The sequence below is a fragment of the Haliotis asinina genome, chromosome 4 (assembly GCF_037392515.1).
Source record: "Haliotis asinina isolate JCU_RB_2024 chromosome 4, JCU_Hal_asi_v2, whole genome shotgun sequence".
In the NCBI taxonomy this organism is placed as follows: Eukaryota; Metazoa; Mollusca; class Gastropoda; order Lepetellida; family Haliotidae; genus Haliotis; species Haliotis asinina.
The window spans coordinates 60,121,136-60,141,738 of record NC_090283.1 but is presented as its reverse complement, the minus strand read 5'-3'; the positions used below and the strand labels follow the sequence as shown (position 1 = coordinate 60,141,738).

Below are 20,603 nucleotides of genomic sequence, written 5' to 3'. Positions count from 1 at the left end.
TAATCGTAGAAATTAGAAGATACCATATAAACAAAATTTCGTAAGATATAACACCTCAGTGTACCATGATATGTCAATGGCTGTCAATGGAACATAGTTTGATATCTGGTCGGTGTTATTTGGAGTAAAATCCCAAATATATCCCACAAGGATTAGATTTGTAAAGATATGAAAGGATGACATGATGTGGGAGTGTTTTGGAAAATGCATGACAGGGAAATATGAAAACGATATTACTTCGTGTGTGTTTTATGTGTTATTAAGTATTATCCACAGTATGCTAATTACTTTACGCTATTTTGTTGATACTTAGTTCTTCTTTTAGTTAAAACACAAACACAAACCAAAAAAGAAAAAAAACAAAAACATTTTACGCTACGCAAATTTCACGTGCCTCAGCAAGTGTGTCTTCCTGTTTGAAGAATACTTGTATTATGTTTAAAATGCACAAATTAAAATTCTTGTCGCTCATCAGTTTTGATTTTAGATCTTAGAATTAGTAAGAAACATAATTTTGTACGTTATTATCCAACTGTAGATTATTTTAATAATAAACTAAGACAAAATCATTGACACGAACATGACCGAAAAGAAATATATGTGGAGATCTGCGACATAATATTCACTGCGTTTGGGCATGGCAGATTTTATGGCAACATCATGATATGCAAAGGGAAACCACTCCCATCTTGCGTAAAAAACTAAGATTAGCTGTCCTTGATTTATTGAAAATGGCATGGCCCCTACCAATCGCGTGCAGAGAACTTTCGTTACTACCCTTTCCTCGATAATCAAAAACGTATGGCGTTCATACATTTTCCAACACTGAATGGGGTGAGAATTGTACTTTATGATATCGACTCAATAATGCTTTTGTTCACTACCGCAAATAACGATATTGCTGACTTTAAATCGATGTTGCATTCTCCGTGTCGCTGAAGTGTCGAAGCGAATCATACAGTTTTATGCAGTATAAAAGCAATCTCCAAACGTAAAGCTAATTATTTGCATGAAACTAACACCAACTTTTGCTACAGACTACAATGATCATAGCTCCTTAGAGTTGGTTCAGACCGACTGAAGGTTTTGATTGTAACTTACAATGACCTTAGCCTACAATTCTTTTGTGGAAAAGGCGATTGTAGCCGAAGCCTAAGATCGAGATATTTTGATGTACAATAATTGTAGCGCTTTAAGATCGTTTTGGGTCCTGATCTCTTGGCGCAGATCAGCAGTGTCCCTGGGTTCTCCACCGGGAGCACAGCCCTTCTGACACTCTGGGTAATGCAGAAGGCTGCATTTTTGGGAGTCTACATGTTCTCCGAAAAGTTCTGGGTTCAAAGTGGGATCGACTGCGTTTCCTGGGAGAAGCCCCATTCGCTTTCTTAGCTGCGTTTAAAGGGGGCACAGGCCCTGAGTTGATGATGAGCCTAACCAGCCTGACTGCCAGGTTGACCCGAACCATCTCTGCTGCATTTCCATTTTAATCTGTACACATACAATGTCAAAATGCCCATTCGTACCACTACTGCCATCAGTAACATGTCCAGATATCTCAGTGCTTTCCATACACATGATAAATCCTTAGACATTAAATTCCTCAGTAAATTTAATAAAGTCATGGTTCCTCCAATCTTAACTCGAGAAGTTGTTGGCGGTCTATAGCCTGTTTTCATATTGTATCGTCCTCTATAGTTGAATTGTTTTAGATTTAATTACTAGTTTTAAAATCTGTGATAGTCTAGTTGCTTTACTGTTCTTCGTTGACAGATTTGTTACCATTCTCTATTATGCATGACATTAATGGTGCTCGTCACGATGTGACGTTAAATGTTAACTCACACACTCTCTTAACTATGGAGATTCGACACTTGTTTGAAGACTGAAGGGAGCATCAGATGACCATAGTTGCTGACTCGGTTAACGAGCCTGTCGTGTTTCCATGTGTTCACTAACTGACAAATCTTCAATTCCAGATTGCAATATGCCCGGGACGTTCTCGTGTGTTGACAGGGCTTTGTGCAATACGAATGGAATCCTTTCGTTTAGACAGTGTCCCACTGGACAGGTCTGCTGCGCTGGTAAGTACTACTGTCACAGATACCACCCCACAGGGATACCAATGTGGTAAATGTTTGCAAAGAACGGTCATAAAAATAACTACTATGAAAGCAGCCAATGCACACCTTGGAGACGTCGAAATTGGTTATTGTCCTTCACAAAGACTGCTTATAGTAAGACCTACGGTTAATAATTTGCCGTGACAAAAGGTATAAGAAATTCGCTCAGCAAAATGTAACACAGACAAGTCGAAAATATTCAATGTTATGTATTGAGAAGACGGACAGAAAGATAGAACGATTCACAATAGAGGTTTCTAATACAACGCATCTGAGTCAAATCTAAAGTAATGGGTCACAAATATAATATCAACTCACCAAAGTCTTTGTTTTCAGTGAGAAACAGTTCCACTAAATTTTTCACAGCGAGCTGTCATAAATGTAGGCCAAGCGTTGAGGAAGAGGTAGACAAATGTAGGTAGGCGGAATGATGACACAGCTCCAGTATTACTCCGAGCGTAAGTCCGTATGTGTGTCGTCAACACAACAACCGGCCCTATATATACAGTCACTGATTCTTGAACGTTCGAGCACTTACTACATATCATGGTATTCCAGCTGCGTGGACAGATTCGATACGTACACATCGAATAGCCTTGACAACAGTTGCGGCGTTGAACAGCGTAAAATCAACACATGGATGTTGTTATCCATTAAGTTCGCCTGAGACACATGAAATTTGTTATCCATTAAGTTCACCTGAGACACGTGGAAGTTGTTATCCATTACGTTTGCCTGAGACACGTGGAAACTGTTACCCATAAGTTCGCCTGAGGCATGTGAATGTTGTTATCCATTAAGTTCGCCTGAGACACGTGGAAGTTGTTATCCATTAAGTTCACCTGAGACACGTGGAAGTTGTTATCCATTAAGTTCGCCTGAGACACGTGGAAGTTGTTATCCATTAACTTCGCCTGAGACACGTGGAAGTTGTTATCCATTAAGTTCGCCTGAGACACGTGGAAGTTGTTACCCACAAGTTCGCCTGAGACACGTGGAAGTTGTTATCCATTAAGTTCGCCTGAGACACGTGGAAGTTGTTACCCACAAGTTCGCCTGAAACATGTGGATGTCGTTATCCATTAAGTTCGCCTGAGACACGTGGAAGTTGTTATCCATTAAGTTACCCTAGACACGTGGAAGTTGTTATCCATTAGGTTCGCTTATTTATTACATTTGACATATGGAGGCAGATCATCACTGATATCACTAACCACGGTATGTGAATCTTCATGCCAATAAGGCTGTGTCATTTCTTTCCACAAACTCGAATCTCTTCTCGATGACAATGAACACATGCTATTCTCATACTCTATTGTACTGTAATATGGTTCATTCTATTATAAAGGTGCAAAAATGCCTTGTCCCTTTTAAACGTCCTATTCTCGTATCATATTTGGCAAATATAGTTCACTCTTCCCCAGTGTGCTTTGTAATAAAGTATACTTTTGCCCTGAACTATCATAATTAAAGCTCGAGGACGGTAGCCCATGGTATTGTGACGTAATTCAAATGTGTTTGATTTCGAGAGGCAGACTAGAATGGCGCAGTGACACGAAGGCATTGTGACGCAACGCAAAAGTGTTTGATTTCGCGAGGCAGACTAGAATGGCGTAGTGACGCCAAGGCATTCTGACGCAAAAAAGAACATATCATCGTCTGACAAAGTACTGTCGGCGCCTTTGATCTTTCACCGAAACATCTTAGAATGTACTCTATATTGTTCATTATATTATAATTGTAAAACGATGTCATGTCCCTTTTAAACCACCAACTGAACATTGCTTTGTTATATCCAAAACAATTTCATTTCTGCTTCAGATGTCTTCACTTTATCACCGTTCACTACAACAACGACTTTGGCACGTAAGTTAAATATAGAACAACTCACATCAGCATTTCGTATGTCTCCAAACACCTTATGTATTGTTTCGGAAGATATGTCACAGTGAACATGTTTTTAGGAACGAATCTATCATTTCAGCATGCAACATGCCCGGAACCTTGTCATGTGTTGCCCCCAATGCCTGCAGCACCGGTGGAGTCCTTATGTTCCGACAATGTCCAAGTGGTCAAGTGTGCTGCTCAAGTAAGTCAGACAACACACGAGTGAGTGAGTGTATGTACGTGCGTAGGTGAGTTCAGTTTCACGCCGCGCTCTGCAGTATTCAAGCAATATGATGGCGGTTTGTAAATGATCGCTGCTAGGTCAGACAATCCAGTGACCGACAGTACGAGCATCAATCTACGCAAATGAGATACGATGACATGTGTCAACCAAGTCAACCCTATTAGTGATCCCGTTAGTCGTTTTTTACGACCAGCGTGTGCTACTACCAGTGAGATCAGGGTTAGAATGGGTCTCTATTACTCACCCGTTGATATCACTTTTTAATAATTTTACAAAGTGATTACACATTGTGTAACACCATTACATGATGTCGTATGTTTGACGTCAATGTTATGACGTCACAATGCTAATACCTCTGTCACAGTAATATTAGACCTTGGTTGACTCGCGGATTGCAGATGGTCATCACACTCGTTGAATTCTTAGGAAAGGAGTACTTTGCTCGATATTGTTTTCCTAATGTTGAGTGAGTAATAAATAAAATACTAAACTATGCCCAGTGTGACACCATATTTATGAAACTCATGAATGGTATCGGTATCTATTCACTTGTTTCATAAATATGGCACTACTCGGGGCATAGTTTAGTATTCTCTATTTAGCAGCTCATGCCTGCCCTAAAAGGCGGCTAACGGGATCTGGTTGTCAGGCTCGCTGACTTGGTTGACTCATGTCATCGTATCCCCACTGAGTAGATCTATGCCCATGTTGAGGTTCTTGAGAGCCATACATGAGAGCCATACATGAGAGCCATACATGAGAGTCATACATGAGAGCCATACATGAGAGTCATACATGAGAGCCATACATGAGAGCCATACATGAGAGTCATACATGAGAGCCATACATGAGAGCCATACATTGGTATTCAACTATAAAACCAAGTATTATGGACACCTCTCTTTATTAAATGCAGAACGTTCCTGGGCTTTAACATGCCCCTTCGTCAGGTGAACGTTGTGTATTCACTAAATAAGAAATTGACATTCATAATATTTTGTTCAATGCCAGATGCTCGTGATGTTCCACTATGTAAGAATACCCCAGATGCGAATCCTCTTATACCAACAAACAACGGCATGAGACCATGTCCAGACGGGATTCCAGTACTGATGCATTATCAGCATATTGTGACAACAAATTAAAAAGATAAATATCCATGTTTGTGGAACACCTAATTGAAGAATATCTCATACCCAGATCATCTTCCGTTTCAGATTTTTTTACTATCGCAACGACAACAACGACTTTGGCACGTAAGGGAAATCAAGAGAGATGAGTATCGAGAGATTTCAATATTAAGTCTGCTATAGTGGAAACATTGTTTGTCTTTGATAACGCGTACACCTTAAGCGTTGTTTCGAAAGATTTCACTCTGTGTATTATTAAGAGACCTGGACAGACCTTCTTTTCTTGAAAGAATCTCTCATTTCAGCTTGTAACATAGCGGGAATCGTTACTTGTGTCTTCGATGATTTCTGTCCCCCTGTCGGACGGTTACCTCGGCAATGCCCAAATCAGCAGGTTTGCTGCTCCAGTAAGTCCTGTATTTCTATATTTGTAGTAAGCGCGCGCGTGTGTGAGTGTTTGTGTGTGTGTGTGTGTGTGTGTGTGTGTGTGTGTGTGTGTGAGTGTGTGTGTGAGTGTGTGTGTGTGTGTGTGTGTGTGTGTGTGTGTGTGTGTGTGTGTGTGTGTGTGTGTGTGTGTGTGGTATGACTATGCAAGAGAAACAATTCTTGTGGTGGCGACAGTCAACCACGACAGCGATTGCAACATACTGTGGTAATGAGTGCCGGTTTAGAACGCATCCAGCGCACTTACTTTAGTGTCGCCATCACCACGGATGTGACGGGTCGGTAAGGTGGAATTGTGGCTAAAGCGTCCGCACGACCCTAATCCCACATGCGTATAATCTGTGATGGTCATTGTCGCTGTGATGTTAGTGTAATATTGCTATAAGCGATATGAAGCCCACCTCATGGCCATGTGAAGGCGATATGTAAGTTACTTAGTTTGGACCAGGCAATTCAGTCACTGACTTCACGAGCAGGCGAGACTTTCATGTTCAAAACAGAAACAAACATTCAATGTCAGACCGAAAAGAAATTTTAATGTTTCTTCTTGTTCAGATTTGGTTCGACAGATATGTATCTGCGCATCCTCGAAACATTGGCGTTTGTTTTTTAGTTACCTACGAGTCCGAAAATATCGGGATTCTTATTTTCCAGACGATACACTAGGGCAAAATATCACTGTCGTGGTGACGTGACGTCATGAACAATGCTATGACGTCACGTTTCTTTTGTGACTTTGTGTTCTACATATCGCGACAGCGGACAGCCAGCCTATATTAAATTTTGAAAGTGGATTTGGGTATATTTACCTCAATTTGACGATAGATTATCATATTCGCGCTTAAATATCGGTAAATCCTAACAATTAGGCACTCGTATCGTAAACAGTGTGTAGTGTGGGCATTCATGTAATATCCTCTATTTATGACACTCCCAGTCGTGAAAAATATTTACAAATGAAGAGTAATCATTTTTTACAAATGAAGAGTTATCAATTTGACCCGACGGAAGCCGTTGAGGTATCTTGTTAAGGAGTCAAATATTGAACCTGTTTTCCTTCTATCAGTTCGATTTACAGACAGAATGATTGATTATTATGTTTCATCATTAAGGATCTGGGGTGGCCTAGTGATTAAAACGTTCACTTGTCCGGCCGAAAACCCGGGCTCAGGCAACCGCTCTCACTCACTCAGCACCAGTTGTGCCGAGTGTTGGTTCTCGTTTCAAGTTGACTGTGGCGTTAGATTACACATATTCACAGTACTGTAACACTATGTTTGATGTGTACTTTAAAATTTAACGGTATATTTCAGCTGCCTTTACTGTTCCGGCATTGTAAGTAGAACCATTCTTGTTAAAATTTCATTTTTTATTATAATTGTTTTTCAATGATCCGAACAAAATAGTTCACTGATAGCTAAAGCAATCTGGACCGACACGTCACCAAATGTTGTTAACTATGGAGACTTTTCTTTGCAAGGATATTAGTACATCGGTGTTCATTAGAGACCAATGAGTTTTCAGACAACTTTGAGTATATGTGTAAATACGCACACAATATCCAAGATTAAAAGGGGCAGTGGAGTAGCTTAATGGTTAAAGCGCTGGCATGTCACGCTGAAGATTCGGGTTCGATCCCCCACATGGGTACAGTGTGTAAAGTTTCTGGTGTCCCCGTCGTGATGTTGCTGGAATATTGCTATAAATATTTTATATATTCACAATGCATTTACTTCAGGTGATCTCTGCCTCCACGGGACAAAGAACCCAAATACAGGTACGAACTCGTACTCATCTTGGCTATGCATGGGTCGATTTGAACTAATATACTGTTGAAAGTCTATTAGCGTTTTGCGTGAGACACCGTTTTGCTGAGGTCAGTTACAGTTACATCACAACAGAGGCCTAAATAATCGCTTGTTAGGCATCAGTCGTCATATAGCTGGAATATTGCTGAGTACTATACTCGTCAGCTCGCCATGAATAAATTGCAAAAAGAATTATACTCTGTATAAACGTACGTGTTACGCACAAATACATTGATAAATGGAGTCCTGTTCGTTTCGCAAGTCACCATTCCAGCTAATTTAGTTTGGTTGTAGTTTACCGAAGCCCCAGCGATATTCCAGCTTTACCCTTGGTTGTAGTTTATCGAAGCCCCAGCAATATTCCACCTGTAAGCTTGGTTGTAGTTTATAGAAGCCCCAGCGATATTCCAGGTTTAAGCTTGGTTGTAGTTTATCGAAGCCCCAGCAATATTCCAGCTTTAAGCTGTCACAACTGAATAAGTTTATCATTGCTAAGGGGGCGCACCTCTCTCAGTTGATTTGTCAATATGTCCGAACAGCCGAAACAAGGTCAGCGCTTGTCCTCGCAGTGTCGATAAATCTCTAACGATGTCCTATCTTTCTTTAAAACGAAGTTAGCAGGGAGTGATATCAAGAGTCAATCGGACTGTGGAAGAAACCGAAGTCTGTATGTTGTAATGTTAATTCTCCAAAACTAGATTGTACATGACTTTAGAAATAATTCAGTTGAAACATGAAATCATTGTTTTTCCTGAAGTGTTGTGTTCCGGGACAAGTTCTGTACGAATGTATATGTGCATGTTTTGCACGAACGCAACATCAATAACATTTATAACTTATCCCCTATGTGATAAAGATAACTCGACCTGCAATTTGTACTGTTTGACCTCCCGGGTCATGAATATGTAAAGTGGCTCAGGTCAAGCTGCAAAAAGCTGTAATTATCATTCATAACACACCGGATAATCGGGTTTGAATTCTCGTATTTTTCAGCAACTCAAACAACGGTTAAAGGACTGACAGCAGCAATGCAAACCCAAGATCACACGCTATTGATTGTCTGTATATACATACCTATGAATAAAGAGGTATATCTCAGTTACGTCCTTTGTGTTGATGTTATCACCCTTGTTTAACACTACAATCGGCAACATCCTTTGTGTTGATGTTATCACCCTTGTTTAACACTACAATCGGCAACATCCTTTGTGTTGATGTTATCACCCTTGTTTAACACTACACTCGGCAACATCCTTTGTGTTGATGTTATCACCTTTGTTTAACACTACACTCGGCAACATCCTTTGTGTTGATGTTATCACCCTTGTTTAACACTACACTCGGCAACATCCTTTGTGTTGATGTTATCACCCTTGTTTAACACTACACACGGCAACATCCTTTGTGTTGGTGTTATCACCCTTGTTTAACACTACACTCGGCAACATCCTTTGTGTTGATGTTATCACCCTTGTTTAACACTACACACGGCAACATCCCTGTAATATGGTGGCGGGCTGTCATTATGAACATCGATCTACACAGCTGGGATAAGATAATGAGAGTGCCAGTGAAGTCAGCGGGCGTGAACAACTAATCGTGACAGTCATCACTTCCAACACTGGCGGTTCACCGACCCAGCCATGGACTGAACAATGGTGGTCTTCACAAATTGTTTTCTGTTTCTTGTATTTTGTTAATACGATTTTTTATGCCTCGCATATTACCCAAATATTTTTTTATGAAAAAAGAACGTCGACAGAGGAAGACCTTTTCCAGCATACAGTAACGTTAGTTAGGATCAAAATCGTCGAAATATTCGTCATCCAATATACCCAAATTTAGATCTTAAAGATTTCAAATTAATTTGGTTGCTCAGCTGTGCGGTGTTCAAAATCTTTAGACTTCGCCTCTGTAAAACAACTTTCGTGTCTCGAAACTGCTCAAATAAAGTTTTCGTTATCCAAAAGTAAAGATGGACATTGTTTTGGTGATATACACTGTAGGTCCGATGAAAATACTAACATAAAATTCTAATCACGTGTTCACGGACGTTTCTACAGTAGGTGAAGGCGCAACATATGCCGGGAACCAGGATAGAGATACAACTTGTAACGGTTTTTGTGAAGACCTGTCGTCATGGATTCATAATAAACATCTCACATTGTACATGTCTGTTTGTCCAGCTGAATGTTTAAATTCTTCCGATCAAGGGACACAACCCGTCCTCGCATATCGCCAGTTATGAAGAAAGCACTGCGAAATAGTAACACCATAATATAAATCAGCAATCAACATTACACAGCTCTTCTCAGAATCACACTTTTACATCTACATTTGTCCAACAGAACGGTCCTATAATCAGCCGTTGCAACGTTTTTGCGTTGTGGGTAGGGTGTAGATTGGTAACGTCATGACAACGTCATCACAGCGTTAGTATTACGTCATTTTACAACGCTATGTCACAACATTATGTGAAAACGTTGCAAATTTACATGGAAACGGTACGCTTTGGGCTCATCCAATGTTATAACAATGCCACACTTTGAGATTCTTCATTTACTTTTAAGCTACAACTTCAGAAAACAAAACCAAAACAACATGCAGATTGACGAATAAACAAGTGTGCTTTATTTCTGATGCACTGTTCCCTACTGGGACAACTGTTCAGTTGTTAACGTTAAATAGAACGTTAACCCCCTGGATGCCACAGGGACATATATGTCCTTCCTCTACATACCTCACTTGGAAGTCCAATAAAATTCTAAATATACCACGCAGATATAAATACTTCACAGTTTTGAATTCTGCGGAAAATTCCCAGTTTATTGATACATCCACTACCATCTCAGACCAAGCTAAAGTGCTGAAAATCGCCTTTCAAAATAGGCTTCCTCGTAAATGTCGCCATTTTTCAAACTGTACAAAATCGAGATTCACAGCGTTATTTGCAGTATGTTTTGAAATGTGAAAATCGGATAATTACTGGGAGTAATGAATTTCAAAAATAGCATATTAATGATCACTGATATCAAGTTTTCATGTAACCAGGAATGATAATTCTGAAACGTCACCGATGTACCCAGAATCGGTTGGGATGTTTTCGAAAATACACTTACACGAACGCCGAAGTGCGCTTTCCGCCATATTGGATAGTGTTTACAAAATCACGTTTCGAGAAGGCCGGTGTTGAGAAGCCCATTACATCATGTATACTTCATAGTTAGCTGCGACAAATGCATCATTGAATTCCCCATATATCTTAGAATCAAATTACAAATGGTCTTTGTCACCAATATCAACTGTCTAAACAAAACGAAACGAAATACATTTAGTATGAAAACGAACGCTGTGCTCGAAAGACAGCGCTTGACTGAAATGTAAACAAAGAAAAATTCCAATTTTACACTGCCTAGCATTTTCGGAAATTTCCCAACATCCAGCCCTCTAATCATTGCTTACAATGGCTCAATACGCTTAGTATATTCAGGGGAAGAGTACCGTGGCACAAAATAGCAAATTGAAAATAGATACAATGAAATAATTTGGTAATTCATAAGAAACTGTCAAACTTTTAGTGCAGCGTGACGCCATGACTGACGCAAAATCACGCAGAACAACGGTACTTATCGGCATTTCTGGCTTGTTCCGTCATTTACAATGTAAACGATAAGAACATATAACAATACACAGATAGTCAGAATAATTCTGATTACTTACATCTCACATTTATATACAAAAGATCCCTGAATCAAGCAAAAAGTCATCGCAAAATCCCGTGTACCCTTCTCAGCGAAGCCGCCATTTTGAAAGAAATCGGTCATCGGTAGTGATGTCATACGTCAACATTTTTGCACATATTAGGCAATTTCTTTGAGGTGAAGGTCGGTTGAACAAGAGTAAACACAATGCCCATACCATTCCGATTGCACTTATAGTATTGTGATGTATATTTTTCAGATATTTTTTCATGAAACTGATTTTAGTATCTACATATATCCATGTTCAACACCATATCATGTGTGGATATAAGGTATCCGTTTTTATTCTTTGAAAGCTTTTGATTGTTTGAATAATATCTACATGGGAAATTGACTCAGTAAGTGTATTATACCACATTTTAAGCCTCTACACAAGTGTTGGAAGATCACACGTAGCCATTACTGCAACATGTGCTTTAGTTCACGTGATGTGCAATATTCAATACGTTGGGACAAATATTGCAGTTACATATGAACAGGTTAATAAACAGCGATTTAATTCCAACTTAGAAGTAAAACGGATAATATTAATGAAAATGATTTGTACATTTTATCAAATGTACGGGCACACATACTACTGTTTAAAGGAATTGTCTTGTTCATTGTATTGGTTTGTGTCGTTTTTATAGACAAAACTATTATGAATATTAATTGACCAGGTGCGACTTTGTCAAAACGTTTCATGATTCATTATCATTGTTTTTCGATAATAAAGTCAATTCAAATGCGATTAAAATATATCTGATGGCAGAATGTCTAACTCAAACAATATTTATACGGAAATTGTTAAAAATATATACATCAGGTCAAGTCTTAATTTGGACAAGCATTACGTCCATTTTCTAATACTTCTTTACTGAAAAAGCGATCTCTTTGTACCTTTCATTGCATGCTTATGAAGGGAATTGATTTCATAATCATGAGAAGAAAAGTCTTTTTCCTAAATGAATACTCAATGAATATTCAGGTGTTGTGAAATTTTCATTTAAGCTAAATTGATGCTAGGCAGGTGCGCGTGTTACTCACAATAAGATATGTAGTAAAACCGTGTAATTGTTGATATATTCAGGACACTATTTCAGTGATAAAACCATTCATTTTATATTTTGGCTAAAAAGTGTTGAATTCTGACACAGAAGCCGATATCTTTTACACATTGAATGGAAATTAGGTTAGATATATACTAATCAGAAACCAGAGTAGTCTTTTTCCGACGTCACAAAATGCACAAAACATGCTGTGACGTCAACTAAAATGTCGCATTATTTTCAGTTATTTCATAACGTTTGAAAATGTGGCTGTACATGTTACTCCGTTAATAATGATGGAAAATTAATAGAAATACATATACACAAACAGGAGTATATGGGAATCTAAGAACTAAAATATGTATCGGATAGGGACATCCAAATCGCTATTGCCTGCTTTTTGATGTAGTACACTGGCATCTTTTCTTACAAATTGTGAAACTATCAAAAGGTATCCTCTCACATTGGGGAAATTTGTAGTGGAATAGTTTGGTTCACTGTGAACAAAACATCACGAAAATATACTGTCCATATCCACAGCAAATTCTCTCCATGTGATCGGAGTTACATTGACCTAATGTAAACCATAGCGGAGTTATGCCCCCTTATCTTTATACGTGCATGACCTCTCTGTCGACGTTTGACGTCATAGTAGAAAATCGATTTTTGACATGTATTGCGGGTCATTTTTGATTTTGTGAGTATGACGTTATGCATTAGCACATACATCCATTTCATATACACTCATGTCGTTCAGATATCAAGCTGTATTTTCTTCGTTCACACTTTCCGTAAAGATGCCAAATTAAAAAAATCGTAGCAGAGTGCTTTTATTGGTGCACGATAAAAAACTGAGAAATTTACTGTTTTTGAACACACACAAAAGTTTTGGACAACTTTTAGCAGTGTCTAGTTCTCAAACCCCTGAGGTAGCCGCGATTATATTTACACCAACGGATAGGAAATCAAATATTCTACATGTCTGTGCAATTTCATAGCCGTACGCAGAACCTGGGCCACGCGATATTTAATTTCCTATCCGTTGGTATAAATATAATTGCGGCTACCTCAGGGGTTTGAGAAATAGACAGTGCTAAAAGTTGTCCAAAACGTTTGTGTGTGTTGAAAAACAGTAAATTTCTCAGTTTTTTATCGTGCACCAATAAAAGCACTCTGCTACGATTTTTTTAATTTGGCATCTTTACGGAGAGTGTGAGCGAAGAAAATACAGCTTGATATCTGAACGACATAAGTGTATATGAAATGGATGTATGTGCTAATGCATAACGTCATGCCCACAAAATCAAAAATGACCCGCAATACATGTCAAAAATCGATTTTCTACTATGACGTCAAACGTCGACAGAGAGGTCATGCACGTATAAAGATAAGGGGGCATAACTCCGCTATGGTTTACATTAGGTCAATGTAACTCCGATCACATGGAGAGAATTTGCTGTGGATATGGACAGGATATTTTCGTGATGTTTTGTTCACAGTGAACCAAACTATTCCACTACAAATTTCCCCAATGTGAGAGGATACCTTTTGATAGTTTCACAATTTGTAAGAAAAGATGCCAGTGTACTACATCAAAAAGCAGGCAATAGCGATTTGGATGTCCCTATCCGATACATATTTTAGTTCTTAGATTCCCATATACTCCTGTTTGTGTATATGTATTTCTATTAATTTTCCATCATTATTAACGGAGTAACAGCCACATTTTCAAACGTAATGAAATAACTGAAAATAATGCGATATTTTAGTTGACGTCACGGCATGTTTTGTGCATTTTGTGACGTCGGAAAAAGACTACTCTGGTTTCTGATTAGTATATATCTAACCTAATTTCTACTCAATGTGTAAGAGATCTCGGCTTCTGTGTCAGAATTCAACACTTTTTAGCCAAAATATAAAATGAATGGTTTTATCACTGAAATAGTGTCCTGAATATATCAACAATTACACGGTTTTACTACATATCTTATTGTGAGTAACACGCGCACCTGCCTAGCATCAATTTAGCTTAAATGAAAATTTCACAACACCTGAATATTCATTGAGTATTCATTTAGGAAAAAGACTTTTCTTCTCATGATTATGAAATCAATTCCCTTCATAAGCATGCAATGAAAGGTACAAAGAGATCGCTTTTTCAGTAAATAAGTATTAGAAAATGGACGTAATGCTTGTCCAAATTAAGACTTGACCTGATTTATATATTTTTAACAATTTCCGTATAAATATTGTTTGAGTTAGACATTCTGCAGCTGCCATCAGATATATTTTAATCGCATTTGAATTGACTTTATTATCGAAAAACAATGATAATGAATCATGAAACGTTTTGACAAACTCACACCTGGTCAATTAATATTCATAATAGTTTTGTCTATAAAAACGACACAAACCAATACAATGAACAAGACAATTCCTTTAAACAGTAGTATGTGTGCCCCTACATTTCATAAAATGTACAAATCATTTTCATTAAGATTATCCGTTTTACTTATAAGTTGGAATTAAATCGCTGTTTATTAACCTGTTCATATGTAACTGCAATATTTGTCCCAACGTATTGAATATTGCACATGACGGGAACTAAAGAACATGTTGCAATAATGGCTGTGTGATCTTCCAACACTTGTGTAGAGGCTTAAAATGTGGTATAATACACTTATTGAGTCAATTTCCCATGTAAATATTATTCAAACAATCAAAAACTTTCAAAGAATAAAACGTATACGTTATATCCACACATGATATGGTGTTGAACATGGATATATGTAGATACTGAAATCAATTTCATGAAAAAATATCTGAACGATGCGCAAAATATACATCACAATACTAAAGGTGCAAATGGAATGGTATGGGCATTGCGTTTACTCTTGTTCAACCGACCTTCACCTCAAAGAAATTGCCTAATATGTGCAAAAATGTTGACGTGTGACATCACTACCGATGACCAATATCTTTCAAAATGGCGGCTTCGCTGACAAGGGTACACAGGATTTTGCGAGGACGTTTTCCTCGTTTCAGTGATCTTTTGTACATAAATGTGAGATGTACGTAATCATAATTATTCTGACTATCTGTGTATTGTTATATGTTCTTATCGTTTACATTGTAAATGACGGAACAAGCCAGAAATGCCGATAAGTACCTTTGTCGTTCTGCGTGATTTTGCGTCAGTCATGGCGTCACGCTGCACTAAAAGTTTGACAGTTTCTTATGAATTACCAAATTATTTCATTGTATCTATTTTCAATTTGCTATTTTGTGCCACGGTACTCTTCCCCTGAATATACTAAGCGTATTGAGCCATTGTAAGCAATGATTAGAGGGCTGGATGTTGGAAATTTTCCGAAAATGCTAGGCAGTGTAAAATTGGAATTGTTTTTTGTTTACATTTCAGTCAAGCGCTGTCTTTCGAGCACAGCGTTCGTTTTCATACAAAGTATATATTGTTTCGTTTTGTTTAGACAGTTGATATTGGTGACAAAGACCATTTGTAATTTGATTCGAAGATGCATGGGGAGTTCAATGATGCATTTGTCGTAGCTAACTATGAAGTATACATGATGTAATGGGCTTCTCAATACCGGCCTTCTCGAAACGTGATTTTGTAAACACTATCCAATATGGCGGAAAGCGCACTTCGGCGTTCGTGTAAGTGTATTTTCGAAAACATCCCAACCGATTCTGGGTACATCGGTGACGTTTCAGAATTATCATTCCTGGTTACATGAAAACTTGATATCAGTGATCATTAATATGCTATTTTTGAAATTCATTATTCCCAGTAATTATCCGATTTTCACATTTCAAAACACACTGCAAATAACGCTGTGAATCTCGATTTTGTACAGTTTGAAAAATGACGACATTTACTATGAAGCCTATTTTGAAAGGCGATTTTAAGCACTTTAGCTTGGTCTGAGATAATAGTGGATGGTATCAAGAAACTGGGAATTTTCCGCAGAATTCAAAACTGTGAAGTATTTATATCTGCGTGGTATATTTAGAATTTTATTGGACTTCCAAGTGAGGTATGTAGAGGAAGGACATATATATATATATATGTCCCTGTGGCATCCAGGGGGTTAAGTATAAACGTCTAGCGCTGAACAGATCCTTCCAATAATCTGTCCATGTGTCCATTCATCCGTCCAAAGGTTTATTATCTCACATAACATCAATATTTCTTGCCAGAATAAAATGAATCTTGAATGTTGGCAGGAATATGATACGAAGTAGTGCAGTCAACACAAATTTGAGTATGGCCTCTTTCCTGGATAAATGTTTGTCTTTGTGATTTGATACAACAATTATGCCTATGACAGAAGAAATTACTACTAAAGAAAATGATAAGAATTAACCCATCAACGATAGTTATGTAGTAAATGTAAAATATCGTTTTCAGTGAGACCAAAGAGTCAGATTCTGTTGTTGGAGGAGAAGAAGGTGACCGTAAGCAGGAGCTACTCGCAGTGCAGAACCAAATTCTGATGGTGGAGACACGCCGTCTCCAGGTTGAGGAGGATCGCCTGGCACTGCAAATGAATACAAGTCTAGCACTGTCTCCTGTAATTAAAGTTTATTAATGAAATCATTGAATAACAAGTGCAAGTGATACTAAATAAAATTACATTGACAGTTGTAGTTGTAACACTTTTTTCATTGACTAAATATAATTGTTTTTATCTATTTGAGCCTTGGCTGGTTCTTACTACCCCTTGAAATTCTTGTCCGGATCAGAACTCCTTTACGTTTGGTTAGATTCTCAATACATTTGGTAGGAACATGTAAAGATTTGTCGTGGTAAACACATTTTGACCAGAAATGGTTAATTCTTTAAGAATTTTTAAAGATATAAAAAAATCAGTGACATGTTGGAATGTCAAGCGGACTATTGTTAATGTACCTGCCTCCATTCAGATTCCATTCAGTTTGGTGTGAAAGCGTCTCGAGAGATCTTTTATGATTGGTCATATAAAGCAAATTTTGAACTGAATTTATCAGTATGTGAATTGGTTTTGTGTAATAAGTCCAGTAAGTGAATTTTACAAGGGATGTGGTTGTTGACAATTAATTTGTTAGTGTGTGCACTTGTGACATTCATATGAAGACATTGGTTACAAGCTGCCTCATTGTATTTAACCCATCTTGAGGTTGAACAGCAGCAGCAGCAGCAGCGTGGATTTGCTGTGCTTCTTCATCAACATTCTCATCATCTGCCTCAGGTGGAGGTGGAAGTCTCAGGTCGATGCAAAGATTATGAAGGTGCGCAGCGACATACACTATCTTGTGGCTAACCGTCATACTGTACCACAGTGCGCCTATCAGCTGTCAACAGTTATTGGCACTTAATTATAATTCATGATTAACAACATCCAAGCATATTAAACGCTAACATCTTCTACTTCAACTTTTTAAAAGAAAAAATGACCTTCTGTCATTAACTGGAGATGATGTAATTATTGCTCATCCATGGGTGCCCTTGTCGGTCTTTTTACTATGATATTTTTAACACAAAACTTCAGTTGAAAAATCTGACCTTAAATCTGCACTCTCAGAACACATTGTTAAAAATCAAAATCACTCTTATCAACTGGCAACACTCAAATCTTAGCGTCCAACGTCAATAATTAGCGGAAAAGAAAACTTCTTGAGTCAATCTTCATTAGAGGATTAGTACCGGAGATCAACAGAGATCTAGGGGTTTACCTCCCTAGTGTCTGGTGCATCACCAAAAATCATAGTAAAAAAACCAACAAGGGCACCCATGGATCAACAATAATTACTTTACATGCTACACATGCATCATATCATGTTGTCATAGCATTGTGACGTCATAAGCATTGTGAGGTCATGGGCAGAGTTAACAGTTAAGCCTTACTTCTATTCACGTCAGCTCAACCTGGCCCCGAGGTTATAAAACTTTCCTGAGTACGATCTCGTGCACAAATCCGGTTTCGTGCTCAACTCAGAACTCAGACTCAGTAAATGGAGGTTATAAATAAATCTGAGTACGTGTTCGTGCTCAACTTGAGCATGAAACCCTTGTGATCTCAAGTATGCTAAGGACCGTGCTCAACGCTGAGTTCGATGTCAACAATGGCAGCTCACCTGCGTCAGATTCGGCAGGCTCGGCGGAGATCGCGCGTACCGAGAGTATTTGGAGATCGTTCGAATCCGCTCGAAGATATGGGAGAGGACGAGGGCTTCGACAGATATCGTTTTAGGCCGAGAACGATCATTTATTTGCTCGGTCTACTGAATTTACCCAGGCACACAGCACGGAACTGTTCACTGCCACCACTTTTGTGCCGAAGGCGCGAGCGTGCTCTATAGAATACATTTCTACTTCCGGGAGCCTGCCGAAGGCAGGAACCCGTAAAATGCAGGTGTCCCCAGCTACTCATCTGTCTCCGCTTTTTGGCGACTGGAGCTATGCATCTGTTGGTTGGGGATAGCCTCAACATTTCCAGATCAACTGACGGCAGATGCATATGGGCAGTATCATTAAAATAGCACAGCTTTCCAGAAATTTCATCAAGTTTCCAGTTGGAAGGGACGCCGTTCGTGCAAAGGAGGCATTCCGCAACATTGCAGGTACGTACATTGGGTTTTCCCCAATATAAAAATACCTAGATGATTTCATTGGTGCAGTATGCGTCAGTGGCATTTCTATTGGCCAGTGTATTGGTTCAAGGGTCGAGGACGTGTCACACATCGAAACATTAACGTACGTGAAATTTATGTTAGCGATAAGTTTTACCTTTGCAGAGGGCTTTGGTTGTCAATGAAAACTATTTTATCACGTGAAAATGAAATATGCTATCTGTGTGAGACCATGCCATTGTTTTGTACTTGCAGGTTTTCCAAATGTTGTAGGGTGCATCGACGGGACTTTCTACTGCTAACGAGGGAGACTTCGTGAACCGGAGAGGTTACCATTCTCTAAATGTTCAGGTAACTATCGATATGAACAAATACAATCCGTTAATGTTTAGCTCGAAGATGGTGTAGGTGTCGCATGTGTTAAATTCTGTCTTCTCTTCTACAGATGTGCTGCGATGCAAATTTTAAGATCACCAGTTGTAATGCCAGCTGGCCCGGGTCAGTACACGATAGCCGCATCTTCCGGACATCAACACTGTGCCGTATGTTTGAAAATGGTATCATGTTTTTCTCAAACGTTACCTAGCGTGAAACCCATAAATATTTTAGGTTGCCAAAATATCAAGATTAATGGTACTGTTATTTTGGTGTTAAATTGTAGAATAATTGCAGTAATGTGTTAATTTATTGCTTGTAATGGGTATTCTATCATAAACATTGTCTTCAAGTTAAATGAAGATGAATGTATCATTCCAGCACCAAGCATAATATTAATATTGCAATTATTTTTTGCTGAAATAAATATCACAAATCATACACCTACAAATTTAATTAATACACTATGCTGTCATCTTATATAAGTTTCCGTTTGTTTGTTTAAGGACAGTACACTGGCTTTCTACTCGGGGACTCAGGCTACCCATGTCGTTGGTTCCTCCTGACACCTTTGCTGAACCCAACCACTCGAGCAGAGGAGAGATACAACGTCTCTTTGTGCAGGACAAGGGTGCTTATTGAGCAGACATTTGGCATTCTGAAACGGCGATTTCAGTGCCTGCATAATGAGCTTAGAGCTCAGAATGCTGTGCAATATGTTATAGCATGTGTTGTGTTACACAATCTTGGCATTGAAAGGGGAGATATAATTAATAATGAAGACAATCCTGTACCTCCAACACCAAATGTTAATAATTATGTACCATTGAATACAGGTCAAAATGATGGTTGTGACGTGAGACATCACATTATTCGGACATTTTTCAGTCATTAATCATAAGTACCATTAGTTTATATCAATTACACTCATAGCAGTAATACACTGCATTAATGATTGTCACCCTGAAAAACATGGATAAAACTGACATTGTATAACAATATTCCTTTGACAGAGATTTATTTCAGACCACTGGCTCAGACTAAGATAGTATTTTTTTTAATCACTGAGATTTCCTCAGATACTGAGAGGCAATGTACATAACATTATCACTTGTTGATGATTTCAAATGCACAAAGTATTATCCAGATTGACAATCATTCTGTGTAGAATTTCTG

General features: G+C 38.4%; 1 pseudogene; it reads left to right on the top strand.

Annotated features, from left to right (window-relative positions):
• Positions 1-18,545: 18,545 nt before the first annotated feature.
• Positions 18,546-20,322, top strand: LOC137281063 (putative nuclease HARBI1; annotated as a pseudogene).
• Positions 20,323-20,603: the final 281 nt, after the last annotated feature.